Below are 14264 nucleotides of genomic sequence, written 5' to 3'. Positions count from 1 at the left end.
GGAATGTCTCACAGAACAATCAAGCTGTTCACATTTCTTTATGATTTTCAACATGTGGAATGTTGGAGATCATTATGCAGAAGGCATCAGTGCCAGTTTCTCTGTGTGCAGACATAATAACTCTTCCAAAAAAGGACAAAATATCATTAAATTAGGTTCACTGTAGACTGGTGAGCCTGACTTCAGTGCAGGGAAATATCATAGAAGCTATTCTAAAGAACCAAATTAGAGAACATATAGAAATATGACAGAAGAGAAAGACTGTGTGTGTGTATGTGTGTGTGTGTGTGTGTGTGTGTGGCCCATCCAGTCTGCCCATCCATTCAATTAATTTAGCATTATAATTCACTTCACTTCCTTAGAGATCCCCATATCTATCCCATGCTTCCTTGAATTCAGATACCATTTTTGTTTCCACTACCTTCACTGGGAGGCTGTTCCATGCATCCATTACCCTTTCTATAAAGAAATATTTCCTAAGATTATTCATGAATGTACCCCCTTTCACCCTCATCTCATTCTAGAGCCTCTTTTCCATTGAAAATATCTCACTTCCTGTGCATGAAAACCTTTGAGATATTTGAATGCCTTTATCATATCTCTCCTAGCTTACCTTTCCTCTAGGGTATACATGTTTAGATATTTATGTCTATCCCCAAATCCTTTAGAATGAAGACCACTGACCATTTTAGTAGTCGCCCTCTGGACCAAATCCACCCTGTTTATATCCTTTTGAAGATGCAGTCTCCAGAACTGGACACAGTATTCCAAGTGAGGACACATCAAGGACCCATACAGGGGTAATGTGACCTCCCTTTGCCTGCTGACCATTCCTCTCTCTGTGCAGCCAAGTATCTTTCTGGCATTTACTACCACTTTATCCACCTATTTGGCTGCCTTAAGATCAACAGATACAATTAATTACCATGCCCCGGGCATTGGTGCTTAGGGAGAGCATCGGCGATGCAGGCCGATGACATCATTGGCCCTTTAAGGGGCCACGACAGAGGCCCGAGAACCCCCTTCTTTCCAGCAAGTGCCAAAAAAATCCCATCCTTCCACCCCCAGAAAAATTTCATCTCCAATATTATACCTTTCCCTTAAGGTTTTGCTTCCTAAATGCATTATATTGCATTTTTAGCATTAAATCTTAGCTGCCAGAACTTATACGGTTCCTTAAGCTTCTCCAGATCTTCCAGATGTTTTCCACTCCTTCCTGGTTGTCCTCTATTATACAGATTTTGGTATCATCAACAAAAATACAAACCTTTCCTGACAACCCTTCCATTATGACACAAAAATGTTGAAAAGAATTGATCTGACGACTGATCCCTGAGGCACACACTAAGAATAACACTCTCCTCAGAGAAAACTCCATTTACTACTATTCTGGGACACAGCCAGAATGGATTTATATAAGGGAAGTCTTGCTTTACCAATCTGCTACATTTTTTTCAATGGGTTAATAAACATGTGGATAATGGTGAGCCAGTGAATATAGCATATATGGATTTTCAGAAGGTGTTTGACAAAGTCCCCATGAGAGACTCCAGAGAAAAAATAAAAAATCATTGGATAGTAGGCAATGTCATGTTGTGTGTTTCAAACTGGTTAAAAGATAGCAAACAGAGAGTAAGACTAAATGGTCAGTTTTTTCAGTGAATAAAGTAAACAATGGAGTGCCTTAGGGATCTATGCTTTTTAAAATATGAATAAATGATCTTGGAAAGGGTATAATAATGAAATGATCAAATTTATTCAGCTTGTTAAATCAAAAGTAGATTGTGAGAAATTGCAGGAGGACCTTTAAAGACTTATAGAATGGGCATCCAAATAGCAGATAAAATTTAATGTGGATAATTGCAAAGTAATGTATATTGGGAAAAATAATCCATACTGTAATTATATGATGTTAGGTTCCATATTAAGAGTTACCACGCAGGAAAAGGACCTGGGCAATATCGTGGACAATACTTTGAAATCTTTGGCTAAGAGTATGGTGGAAATCAAGAAATCAAACAGAATGTTATGAATTATTAGGGATGGAATGGAAAATAAAATAAAGAATCTCATAATACCTCTGTATTGCTCCATGTTGAGACCATAATTAGAATACATTCTACTATTCTTGCCACTACATCTCAAAAAAAATATGGCTGAACTGGAAAACAAAGAAAGGCAACCATAATGAAAAAGGGGATGCAATGGCTATTTAGCTTTGAGAAGAGACTATTGAGGGGGGATATGATAGATGTCTATAAAATCATGAGTGGAACAGAGCAGGTAAATGCAAATTGGTTATTTACTAGGGATGTGAATCGTTTTTTGACAATTTAAAAAAATCGTCCGATATTTTTTTAAATCGTCAAAAATTGTTAGAGTGCGCAATACAATAGAAATTCCCCTGATTTATCGTGAAAAATCGTAAATAGGGGATTTGGGGGGAGGGCAGGAAAACCGGCACACCAAAACAACCCCTAAACCCACCCCGACCCTTTAAAACTAAACCCTTACATTCCCCCACCCTCCCGTACCCCCCCCAGAACTTTTTACGAGTACCTGGTGGTCCAGTGGAAGCCCCGGGACCGATCTCCCGCTCTCGGGCCATCGGCGCCATTTTGATGCCACTAATAAAAATGGTGCTGATGGCCCGATAAAAAAAAAACCACCGACCCTTTAAAAATTGACCCCTTAGCTTCCCCCACCCTCCCGACCCCCCCAAAAATGTTTTAAAATTACCTGGTGGTCCAGTAGGGGGACCCGGGAGCAATCTTCCGCTCTCAGGCCATCGACTGCCACTAATAAAAATGGCGCCGATGGCCCTTTGCCCTTACTATGTGACAGGGTATCCGTGCCATTGGCCGGCCCCTGTCACATGGTAGGAGCACATGGTAGGAGCACTGGATGGCTCGGATCGAGTGCAGCCAATAAACAAAAACCCAATCGGGCCGGACAATAAAAATTTTAAGATTCGAATCGGACCCAGAACCGACCAGATTCCGGTTCCGATTCACATCCCTATTATTTACTCTTCCAAAAAATACAAAAACAAGGGGACATTCCTTGAAATTAGTAAATAGCACATTTAAAGCTAATCAGAGAAAATTATTTTTCACTCAACACACAGTTTAGCTCTGGAATTAATTGCAGGAGGATGTAGTAAGGTTAGTGTTGCTGGGTTTAAAATAGGTATAGATAAGTTATTGGAGCAAAAGTCTATAAACTGATACTAACAAGATATAGGTGGGCCTGCGCCTTCTGGCCAGAGCATACCCTTAACCAACATGCCGCCCCCCCCTTCCCCATGAAGGATGGCGACACGACGGAAAGGGGGGGAGAGATGTGTGGTGATGTAGACGTCAGCATCTGGCACGGGAACAGGCCTTCAGCCCCCCTGTGCACGTGAGTGTGATGCTGTGGCGCTAAGCCACGCCCCGGGCATTGGTACCTAGGGAGAGCATCGGTGACGCAGACCGATGACATCATTGGCCTTTTAAGGGGCCATGACGGAGGCCCGAGAACCTCCTTCTTTCCAGCATGCTCCAAAAAAATCCCAACCTCCCACCCCCAGAAATAAGTTTGCAGAAAAGTTGAGAATGTTTTTTAAAGATTGAACGAAATCGGAGCGGCCTTGGAGGGAACTTTTTCTCCTTAGACGCTAGATTTTGTAAATGAAAAAAAGAGTGCATGGGCATAATCAACACAGAGTGGCAGTTACTGCTATTAACAATTTGCTGAGCAGACTAGATGGATCATTTGGTCTTTATCTGCCATGATTACTATGTTGCTAGGTATATTAGGATACTGGACTTGATGGACTCTCAGTCTGACCCTGTATTGCAGTTTTTATGTTCTTAAGCATGCAGGAAAAAAATGGGAATTTCTTGAATGAGTTTGAAATCTTTAAGCATTGGGTCAATAATGTCAAAGTTTCCCACAAAATTCCCATTGCTTTCTATGAGTAACAGTTACAATCTACATAATCTTAACTAGTGATCTATTTCAAAAGCCTTTATCCCCAACCCTTAACTTCCTTATAGCTTTGGCAGAGCAATATAGGCAGACAGACTGGGTCATTCATCAAAATGTGTTAACGCAATGACGCATTTGTTATTGGAGAGGCAGGATCAGGGAGGAGTTTGGGTGGGATGGTACCCTAGCTTGATGGTACCCTGTTATAGAGTCCATCAAGCTAGGGTGAGAGAACATAGTAGAAATGTCATTTTTGTGAGACTTTACTCACTCCAAATGGTGTAAAATCTTCACCATGTTTTACTGTGCTGTTTGTACATCTCACTCAACATACAAAACTAGCCCCTAAACCCTAAACCACCATCAACACCTCACCTCGACTTATTAGATGGCCCTCCTATAGAGATATAAATAGGTGCACACAGTGAGGGTCTCTTTCTCTCTCCCCTTAGTTTACTGCACCATGCAGTAATACTAATGTAAAGTGATATGTTACCGCATGGTGTGGCAAATTCCCATAAATACACCCTTTTTTGTTATCAATGCATTAGTAATATGTTTTGATGAATCTAGCTGTGTGATAGAACATTGAAAAACAACAAGCAACTGGTGAAAAATAGCTCCAGAAGGCACATTCACCAAACATGTCATCATCCCCCATATACAAATATGGCCGCACATGCACACATATATACATCTACATGCTCCCATACCTCTTACAGACACTCTCCCTACCTATATACATGCATATCCTTCATAGATATATCCTACAGAACCCACCCAGACCCGCATACACACATTCAGTTCTTAATACATACATCCAAACTCACTTCCATGTACTTCAGTACACCTTTTATACACACTAGAGATGTGCATTGTTTTGATTTTTTTTTTCGGTTCGGGCTTCGTTTTCGGGACCCCGCAGGAAATTTCATTTTTCCCGTGGTTCGTTTTTTTTGTGGGTCCCGATTTTCATGTTAGTGCGCATTAGCTATGGTTAGCATGCACTAATGGGACTTATACAAACTACAAATTTTTCTGAAATTTTGGAAAAATTCAGTTTGTTTTTCAGTGTCCCTGAACCATGTTAAATTAGACAATTTTGTTGAAATTGTCTAATTCATGAAAACAAATGCACATGCCTAATACACAATTTCATTCCCCACACACTTCTATATCCACACACACCCAACACCCTATATCTTCCACACGAATATCCATACCACACACTCACAAGCACCATTCCCACACACACCAGACCCAATAAACATGTATACTCCTTCTCATATAAAACCTACACCAGCATACTTCTTAAACTTTTATCTCCTATACCTTTATCTCCTATACCAGCATGCCTTTATCTCCTACACCTACACCAGCATACCTTTATCTCCTCAGAGACTCCATCTCTCTCTCTCCATCACAATGGAGGGTTTAGGGCAAAAGTTCAAAACAACTATATAGAGTCTTCAATAAAATGTATACAAAATAACCCTGTCTCCTCTTTTCCAGCTGAGTGTTTTCTTGGTAATCAGACCACTAAGCATTCAATATGTCACAAGAATGAAAAAAAAAAACCAACAATGTAGCATGGTATGTACTCAAAATGTATTGTATGATATTCTACAAATCTATGTTGGAAATTATTTCCAAAATCATGATTCTGTGTGCTTTCCCTACTCATTTTTTTTCTCTGTCTTGCATTAACCTACCAGTAAAGGTAGTAGCAAATAAATTCATGAATTTAAACATGATTAGGTTAGACAGCCCAATGGTTAGGGTAGATGGATAGTAAGAGAAAGAATAACTAAGGGCATTCGGTTTTAATGTTTGATTAATCATATAAGCAGGACTTCATTTGGCAAAAGGCACACCATGCCTATCCTTAGGGCAGCAAAACTCTGTGCATGCCTGGCTAGCTGAAGATTTGCTGCCTCCCAGCTGATCTGAACCTCCTTCTGCTTCCCACCTACGCATGCACAATGAAAAGACGAGGTATAGTAAGGATAAAGCAGACAGCACAGAGCAAAGAAGAGCTACTTTGTGCCTTAATCCATCCTCTCATCTCCTGTCCTGTGCAGGAAATAGGAGAGGAAGGGTGAGTCTGAAGCAGACACCTCTGATTTAAGAAGAAATGCTCTGCTTCTTAATTCATTTTCTCCCTTCCTGATATTCAAGGACAAGAGGTGATGGGGAGATCCTCGATCAGACAGTAGAGAAAAGAAGAGCTATTTCACTTCCTAATCCAGTCCCTCCCATTATGTTCTGAGCTAAGGATGAGAGGGGTGTCATGGGAGTAGGGATGGTTGGGGAGAGACATGGGGAGAAAGAGATCATTGTAAGACATGAGAGGGAAATCAGGCATGAGAAAAGGAGGGGCTGGAGAAGAAAAGAGCGATGGTTTTGAAAAAGTTAAGATGCATTGAGAGGGGGATCATTGGGAGGGACTTGAGAAGTTAGGCTGGAGGATGAGAGGGGTCAGCTAGGGAACATGTGTCTGTGGTGAGAGAGAGGGGGCAATGTTTTCATATGTGAGAGAGAAGGAATCAATGCCACATGCAGATTGGATGGAAGATGATAAAAGGGATGGGGATGCAAGAGGAAGCAGGACAGGGACACATCCCTCCTCATCCACCACAATTTGGATCCTCCCTCCCTTGGTCTTGGATTTTATCCTCCAGATTTTGGAATTCCCTTCTTTCATACCTCTCCTTTGTCCCCAGAGTCTTTATCCTCACAACCCCTGATCCCAAATTATCACTCTTCTGATCCCCCTCCTCCCCTTTCTCAATTCCAGAACCTCCCTCTCTATTCTTAATCTTCTTTCATCCCAGATTCCTGAACACATCCTTCTTATTTGATTGACTTTGCACTATGATGCTCTCTCCTCCTTCATCCCATCATTTTTATACTTGACCTTACTTTTTCACTATTTGTTTTAGATTCCTTAATGCCTTGACTCTATTGCTTTATTATTGATGCTCAGCCTTATACTATGTCAATATTTAATTCTATTGATGCATTACTACTATTGCATAGTCTCTATGCCTGTAATTTAATTTTATTCCTTTTGATACATGGGTGTTTTTTTATACTGGTAAATTATTTAACAATTCTGAATCTCGCTCTGAGCCCTTTGGTACAAGGTGAAAAACAATCTTTGTAATAAAATAAATAAATAATGAACCATCCTCCTTTTTCCTCAAGCTTCTCCATCTCCCATCCTTCATATTCTTGGTTCTGATTCCCCAATCCCCAATCCCTCATCCCTAGTCCTCTCTCCTTCTCACCTTTTTCTTTCGATCCCCCCACCCCCTCATATTCTTCTCAACCTAGTCTTGGTCCTCCTCCCTTTCCTTCCCAGGTTTTCCTTCTCCTCTCCCTATCCCTGAGATCGCCTCTCAGTGCTGATATTTGAGATCCATTTTTCCTTATCTGGTAAAAGCATGATAAATTGTATAAGCACAAGAGTAGGAAACAAATTTATTTATATAATATAATGTAAAAGATGGAAATATTTGCCAATGTGCTTCAGAATTTTCTAATTCTTGCCACAGATGTTATCTCTGAGGTTGCCCCAGAATAGGGCTGCACCTTAGATCTCCTGGCTTCTTCTTGTCTGACTTTATGGGGGATGAGGGTGGGGGCACACAACTACCACTGCCTAGAGGTAGCAAAAAATTACATATGTACTCTAAATGAAAGTTTAACTTGCTAAGACAGGGTTAATATAAATCATCAATGGGCAGAGAGTTGCACTACAACTGCATAAGGCTTCCTAGAAGACTGGAGAATCTGCATTGAAATTCTTATCTCATCGATTTCTTCAGGTTGGTTTTGGTACAAGTTGAGTCTCATCATAATTCTTAGTGAAATGGTTTGAATGTTTGAAAATATTTATGAAATGTATTATCTTGAAAGTTGCAAAGGAATCATATAGACTTGGAAAAGGGCATAAGAAATACAAATTTTACAAGGTTTATGGTCCTCTCTAAAATAATTTTAATAGGCCAGAATAATATATATCAGCTCAACACCCAAATCTAAAATGTCAAATTCTTAATAACATTGTGAACCATGGCATATATTACTCTGAATTAAAATAAGCTTGTTACCCGCGGCTAGATTTAAAAAAAAAAAAAAAAAGTATTATATATGTATTAAATACTATTTGAGATTTAACTTTTGTTATTCCACTATATGTTATAATATCTATCAATATATCTACAGATTTTATTTATTTATTTATTTATTTATTTATTTTTGGTTTTTATATACCGGAAGTTCCTGTATACAATACATATCACTCCGGTTCACATTTAACAGAAATAACTATCGCCGGGGAGGCGGTTTACATGGAACATATCGAATATAATGAACGGATAATAATCAAGGTAAAATCTATTATGAAACAGCTAAGATCAACTTAGAGAACAACTTAGAAAACAACTTGAAACATATAACTGACACAATATGAACATTACAATAATGCTGTAAGACAAGGCTGAAAGTTTGTTCTTCTTGCTTTTAGCTCTCTGGGAAAGCTTGATGAAAAAGCCAAGTCTTGAATTTGAAAGTATTGGGCTGAATTTTCAAAGCCCTACGCACGTAAATCCAGACTATTTACGCGTGTAGGGGGGGGGGGGTGTTACGCACGCCGGGACTATTTTATAAAGGCCTGGCAATGCGCGTAAAGCCCCGGGATGCATCTAAGATCCCAGGGCTTCGAAAAAGGGGCTGTCCGGGGGTGAGGTGGGGCAGAGTAGGGTGGTCTGGGGGTGGGGCGGGACCAGAGGCCTCCGGCACAGCAGCCATTTGCCGCTGTTTCAGAGGATCGTGTGCAGGCAGGCTGCCGGCGCGCTTAACTTGCACCTGCCCGGAGGAAGGCGCAAAAGGTATGATAGAGGTCGGGGGGGGGGGGGTTAGAATAGGGCTAGGGGGTGGGAAGGTTAGGGGAAGGGTGGGAAGATAGAGTAGGGAGAAGGGAAGTTCACTCACAGGTCACTCCAAAATCGGAGCGGCCTGGGAGGGAACAGGTGAAGGCCATTGGCGTCGGTGCCTGCAGGGTGCACAATTGTGCACCCCCTTGTGTGAGCCGACCTTTGATTTTATAACATGCGTCACCTATGCGCAAATCGGGCGTCCATGTGTGCGCGCCGGGTAGCATGAGCACATGTACGCCTGCACGCTTCTTTTAAAATCAACCCCATTATATATAAGTTGTATTTTCTTTTAGTGAAAGCAATTTATTATTCAAAATAATAGTTGTTGATACCATTAGTTTGAAGGATTTTAGAAAAAAATGAATTCTTCCTTTCTTTTATTAGATAAGTTAATCAACAGAAAGCAACAATGTACTCAGAATTATCATCATCATCATCATTTGCATAGTTCACTAGTTCCCAAACTGGGGTCCACAAGAGCATCCCAGTGGATTCTCTAGAAGATATGCAAGAAAGTTTACCTTGGAAGAAGCATCCTTAAGATTAATAGAATTGCTGCCACAGACCAGGAGACTGAGAGTACGGCCTATTATGGCTCTAAAATATTTGCCCCACAATGTTGCAGACTAGAAGAAGGAGGTGCTTTAACCTGGCACTTCCAGGTTAAAGCACCTTAAGCTTTAACACATATTCTTTATTGTATTATATTATAATTACCTCCTGCCTTTACCTTTCTTCCAGCTATTTAAGCTTCCAAGTTTTTACTCCTTGTTAAATGTAACTTTGCCTTATTCACCTCTATTGTTAAATTACTTTATTTATTGCTTCAGTTATACCCTTGTTCTATGTAAACCGATCCGATATGGTTATTACTATGAAGGTCGGTATAAAAAAGTGTTAAATAAAATAAAATAAATAAATAAGAGCTGTTTGCACCCATTAGAAGTCTCAAATTGCACTGTTACATGTTTAGTGAAGGTGGGGAAGAGAGGGACCGATTGCAAACCTCAATAATTATTATCACCACTGTTGTACTTCGTGAAGATGTGAGGGAGAGTGGGTTCAATTTTGGCATTCAAAACCTTTGCGGCTTCTGAGGAAAGCAGAGGAAAACTGGGTTGTCTCAGTGGTAAGAATATGTCCTACAACTGCCAATTGTTCTGCCATTGGCTTGACAGAGAGAGTAAGGAGAGGAGAGATACACTGAAAAAGTGAGTAGAATGGCTTAAAGAAAGAAAGGAGGAAGTGGGACTGGTGTTGACAGTGTAAGGAGAGAAGGACTAAAGGAAGAAATGGAGGGAGACAGGAATCCATGAATGAAGTAGCTAAGGGGAATGAGAGTGGATGGCAGCCTATTAGTGGAGGGAAGGAAAAGATCCCCAGGAATCATGTTGGACAGAGGTAGAGCGAGAGGGAGGGAAAGAGAGCCACCATGGTCTAGTAGGAAAGAAGGGAAAGAAGGCCACCAGGGATCAAGGACAAGGGAGGACAAGACAACAGCCAGGCTTGGATATGACATTAAACATAAAAGTTATTTAGGGGGACACACAGACAGACATGGAGATCTCATTGGTCTTCCTCCCTTTTAAAAGCAGCCTATTGTTTTGCCTTTCTAAAATCTAAAATATTTTGTGACCATCATTTTCTCTATATGTTTTTAAGAACCATAAAACGAAAACAATAAATATCTATCTATCTATCTATATTAGCCTGAAAGGCTGGGGATAGGGTAACATTTTAAGGATGGTAGCTTTCAAAACTATGGATGTGCATTTATTTGTGACAAAATAGGAAATAGAGACGATATTTCCTATTTTGTCACTTTTTTTTTTTTTTTGGGGGGGGGGGATGAAACGATAAGAAACCCAGAACATTTCATGTGGTTTTCTTATCATTTTTTTTTGGGGGGGCAGAAAGGGCACTTGACAAAAAAACAAAACACAAACCCACCCCAACCTTTCAAATTTTATTAATTGCAACCCCCCACCCTCCTGACCCTGCAGGCCTTGCCCGACCCCTCCCCCCCAAGACTTACAAAAGTCTTTGGTGGTCCAGCAGGGTCCCAGGAGTGATCTCCCCTTCTCGGGCCATCGGCTGCCACTAATCAAAATGGCGCCGATGGCCCTTTGCCCTTACCATGTGACAGGGGCTATCAGTGCCATTGGTTGGCCCCTTTCACATGGTAGGAGCAATGGATGGCCTGAAACATTTCTATTTCTCCTACCATGTAACAGACGCCGGCCAGTGACACCAATAACCCCTGTCACACGGTAAGGGCAAAGGGCCATCGGAGCCATTTTGATTAGTGGCAGCCGATGGCCCGAAAGGGGGAGATCGCTCCCAGGATGCCGCTGGACCACCAAAGACTTTAGGTACATCTTGGTGGGTGTCGGGCAAGTCTTGGGGAGTTGGGAGGGTAGGGGGTCGCAATTAATTAAATTTGAAGGGTTGGGGTAGGTTTGGGTTTTTTTGTTTTTGTGTTTTTTACAACCCCCCATTGGACTTCATTAAGTCTGAAGGGTTGGGGCAGGTTTTGTGTATCTTTTTGGGGGCAGACGAAATAAAATCGGCCCAAACTGCGGGAAAACAAATTTTCCCGCAGCGGGCCGATAACGAAGGCCAAACCGAAAGGTTCAACTGGATCACATCTCTATTCAAAACTATGTCGATAAACATCTGCTTATCCACATTAAAAGGCCTTATGAAAATTACTATTCTCCACCACTGAGGGTGAACACCTACCTATGCTGCAAACAGCCTGCATATGTTTAGCTCTGGGGGAGGGGTGTGTGACGGAGCAGAGCTAGGATGGGGGAGGGAAAGTACATGCAGAGGTTTAATTGTGAAATCCATCTGGCACACTTTCACACATGCAATTTGCAACAGCTTCAAAGCAGATGAAAAGTACTCAGGAACAATAGGTCTGGTTTTCCCCTGCAACCCAGAGTTTTCAAAAGGAAACTCTGTGGGCTAGTTTCCCTTTGAAGATTTGATTGCAGGTCAGCTGGTACCAGGGATGATTTTCTGCCAGGTCATGCCAGGTTGCCATCCTGGAACATTTTTGAACTTGCTTCCTTTTCCTCATCACAGTTGGATTGGAAGGTGAAATGGCCTCAACCTTCAATTATGAAGGCAGATATTGAATAGCTTTTGAAATTTTCCTCCTTACTTATTTAGTTTAGATCAAAGTTTTATATATTATGAATGATTCTGGTGTGTATGTCATAATTTTTTTTTTTGTAGCATGCAAAAATTAAAGAGAAGTGTGTGAGGGTTTGTGAAACCTTTTGAAGCTGAAAAGGGGTCCGTGTTTCCTGAGAGGTTGAGAACTCCTGGTATAGTTCATGCCAGATGTACACAGCACTGTACATATGAACATAATTGACTCACTGCTTCTTGGACCATTCAATATAGTCAAAAACAAATAACAGGCTTTAAGTTTAAAAGGAATTCATGACTAGGGAAAAACATAAACTAGGTGGATCATAGATGAGAATAACTGATCAAGAGGTAATTTTGAGTAATGCCGCAAGGAATGTGGCTTCTTAAGAGTTTATACCATTTCTGGCATTTAACATTTTTGTAAAATTTCAGAAACTTTAAAATTTACTATGAAGTTTCACAATTTCTGCTGTCCCAAGCATATATACCAATGATGACAGCAATTATCAAACTGATTCAGTTAGTATAGGTTTATATAGTGTTTTCCATGCAAACAGAATTCCAGTCCAGTTCAAAGAATAATACTGCAAAGGATACAATATTATTTTGTGTCTGGAAAGATGTTTATAGGTGTTGATTTATAAAACAAACAAAAATTATAAATTAATTCAAAAACGTCCAGTGATAAGGTGTTACACAGCTCTAAGAAACCCTCAGTCATACACTATTCGGAATAAAATGGCATATCTGAAATACCAATTTGGTAAGGCAGTAAGGCATCAGTAAAAATGAATGTATTCAATAATTATTCTCCGTATACAAAATGATATACTAACATTGCCTTGCTTCTTCTTTCAAGTATTCTGTTCCCATCTACTCTTTTGTACTAAATACGCTGACAGTTCTGGACTTTAATAGTTACATTTCCAGATGACTGCAGAGACTACTCATATTTTATCACCTTCACTCGCTTTAAATTAATCTGACTGTACGAGATCATTAAACAGTCATATTAGAAAATAAAAAAAGCACAGCAAATTAACTTGAAACATTGAAAAAATGTTAAAAACAATGATTTTGTACTGCATGGAAATAGTGATTCCGTTTTCTACCCGCAGAATAATGTGCAACACTTTCAGTAACCTGTATATTAGAGTATATAGCAGCACAGAAGTCTGCAATGTCTCCTATGTGACAGTGCCCTGCCTTCGATAGCTTTTCAACTTTTATTGCCTTTCAGATCAAGGAGATAAAAAAATCAGAAAAGTACAACTTGCAATTTTATTGCTAGAGGTAATCAAAAGTTTACCAAGAGTCCCATCCAAGTCAATTATTTTTGTAAGTAATTAGAATCCTTAAATGAGACAAGTTAAACCATTCCCAATTTCAGGAGCAAGGAAAAAGGCATTTTGGCTTTCAGGAACTGTCTCTCCCATTTTAAATTTTTAAATTCTTTTTTTTTTTTTTGTTCTGTGCTGAGTCCTGATATCATGCTAATACTATTGATTTGGTTCTAACAAGAGTGTTTCAAATTAATGAAGAACAAATTAATATTGAATTATTAAATACTCACAGTAGTTGGCACTTCCAGGCCTCAGCAGTCATGCAGAAAAGTTAAGTATAAAAGTACAGATTAAAAGCTCATGAATAAAATGAATTAGCTCTTTTTAGTTCTCAGTTTAATCAGAAATCCTTGGGACTAGCAACTTCCTGCAAGTAAAGAACACTTGTGCTTTCTCTTCTGCAAAACCCTCAGTATGGTGCTGCTTACATCATGCTATTTTGGGTGCACTGAGTAACAAACTAGGAACACAAGCACTTTTGTCCAAAACATCATAAGACCTCTCTGATGTTCATTCATAGTACTGAATTAAAATGCAGACAGCTTCAGCAAGCCCAATACAAGCTCATTTTTGGGGTTGTTTGGGAGGGAGTCAGGGTAAAGTACTTACTGGCAAGTATGCAAGGTGGCAAGGAGATAATTTATCTTGTGTAAGCGTATTTAGCAAGTGAAAGGGACATGCCCTCTGATGGCCATTAGTCAGGAAAGAAATGATCGATTTAAAGAAGTTACAACAAAAAATGACATAAAAAAGAAATGAGTTATCCAGTTTGATTTTTGACCCTCTACTTTTCACTCTATCAATTCATTACTATTCCGGAATTAGATAAAGTATACTGTGAGAA

General features: G+C 40.0%; 1 protein-coding gene across 1 annotated transcript in view; it reads right to left on the bottom strand.

Annotated features, from left to right (window-relative positions):
* CDH19 (cadherin 19) overlaps positions 1-13848 on the bottom strand; it is a 427290-nt gene extending 413442 nt beyond the window's left edge. Inside the window, exon 1 of the mRNA XM_029590918.1 lies at positions 13651-13848. The gene's annotated coding sequence lies outside the window, so the exon portion shown is untranslated. The remainder of the gene's footprint in view (positions 1-13650) is intronic.
* Between the last annotated feature and the right edge of the window lie 416 nt (positions 13849-14264).

This window comes from Rhinatrema bivittatum, chromosome 2, assembly GCF_901001135.1.
Source record: "Rhinatrema bivittatum chromosome 2, aRhiBiv1.1, whole genome shotgun sequence".
Lineage (NCBI taxonomy): Eukaryota > Metazoa > Chordata > Amphibia > Gymnophiona > Rhinatrematidae > Rhinatrema > Rhinatrema bivittatum.
Note: the sequence above shows the minus strand (reverse complement) of the source record. Positions and strands in the feature narration are given on the sequence as shown.